Genomic DNA, 2,005 nt, shown 5'->3' with positions numbered 1-2,005 from the left:
AATTTGTAATCCTGGTGGATTGTTTAACAAATTACAAATTCACAAATAAACATGCCATATAAATCAATAATTCATTATAACATACAACATATGAATTCTCTGTATAATACATTATGGCGTACCATACAAAATACAAGTACACAGTTCGCATGCATGGTTTGAAATGGTGTGACAGGTGAAGAGCGAAAAAATTTTATATTAATGCTATTTAAAAATAATACTACCTTCTTGGGGTTATTTTATATCCTCTACATTTCTTTTTACAATTAATCGTGAATTTACATACATTCTTGACTAATTTCCACAATTTTTAATAATATTTGAACATCCAAGCATCGCTTTGCTTGACCTGATTAATAGATTAATAGATAAGTTCTTTCTTTTTAATGTGAAATTTAAAACGTCCTGACATCTTCTACACATGGGCGCTTAAAGCGGATCACTTAATCTACGTTTTCCAACGATCATCTCTCTCTCTTCTTCTGGCCATGCTGCATGGCCTCCGTCCCATCCCCCACTACACACTCTGTTATGATCCCTGTATTCTGTGATCCCATGCTCCACTCTCCCCCCTCACTAGACCAGCTCTATGAATCAGCCACAGGGAGAGACTGAAATGATTTTCTGGTTGTGGTTAGGTTCAGAGCTGGAAATAAATGTTCAGTAGGGGAAATAATTGCTGTATGAAAGTCAACAGAGAATGTTGAGTTTTGTAGATTTAGTTTCACATACTAGCTTAGTTATCTAAAAAATAAGCTTATTATGTTAAAAATGCTTTTTTATGTAATAACATGTTTATAAAGCGTTAGTCACAGCATAACAGTCAAAGTTCTTGTTTTGTTTTTATTGTTGTTTATATGACTATGTGCCGTTTTTATTTTGCGTTTAGACAAACCATGCTAAAATTCTTCATTCAGCACTGTTGCTAAACATTTTCTCCTTAAAATTTCAGTTTTCCAAACACAGTGTCATACAAATGACGTCACAAACATGTTATCACATCATCACAGTGTATCAGTAGCTTGATAGATATTATGTGTGGATGCAATATAAGCGCCGCTGAAACAATTGCAGGACTGCTGCTTCAGCTCTACTTCAATGATGCTAACATGTGCAGTGTGAAAGATCTGACCTGTTAAAATCAGCGCTAAAAAATTTGTGCTACAAATGTCCAGTTCACTTATGCATTGTGTGAAACCTGTGATATCTATGATGGTGCGAAAGAGTGGAGGCGGGGACTAATCAGCATATTCATAGATTTGCATATACTTAATTAGAGTTACATTCAAGCTGTCTTTAATTTCGGTCACAGGGTAAAACTTTTACATATGGTATAATGATTATAAAAAAAAAAGAGTTTTAAGTAAAATTATCGACTACAGGGGGACTTTAATAAACTGAACTTGGGCTGTAATTAATAAAAAAATTCTCACTTTAAGTAAAACATTTAAGTTGAAAAAGCTTAATTTTTAGGTGTAGCAAATTAAGCTACTGTTCAAATAGATCCAACTTTCACTTCTTACAATGCATGTTTAAGTTTAAGTAGAGGGATCTAAAACAGTTAACTTGTTTTACCTTGTTTTAAAATCACAAAAGAAAGTATATCAGGCTTAAACTAAGTCCTGGAAAAAGATGAATTTTAAATAGTTTTTTTCTTGACATATCAGCATCTAACAAGCCGAAAATTGGTAGTTTTTTTATGTACTATAGTATTTTTCATGTGGCGTCAACTGTCGTATGTTTTGGTGCGGGCGCCAGCGTTAACCTGACTAATAAAATTACGTCACGCAGGCAGGCTGTTCTCTAGCTAGCCCCTTCAGTCAGCCTCACTGAACACACAGCGTTCGTCAGAAAAAATGGGCGGGTCTGGAGTGAATATATCTGCGACTATTGGTCCTTCCAACTGCTCGTCGCTTTTCCTCGCCTTTCTATTGGCTAGCAGCCTGTGGGTTTATCTCTCCATCTCTCGCTGCTCCTGTATAAATGCTGCTTACTTTTCTAGCAT

Source organism: Paramisgurnus dabryanus, chromosome 24, assembly GCF_030506205.2.
Source record: "Paramisgurnus dabryanus chromosome 24, PD_genome_1.1, whole genome shotgun sequence".
In the NCBI taxonomy this organism is placed as follows: Eukaryota; Metazoa; Chordata; class Actinopteri; order Cypriniformes; family Cobitidae; genus Paramisgurnus; species Paramisgurnus dabryanus.
Note: the sequence above shows the minus strand (reverse complement) of the source record.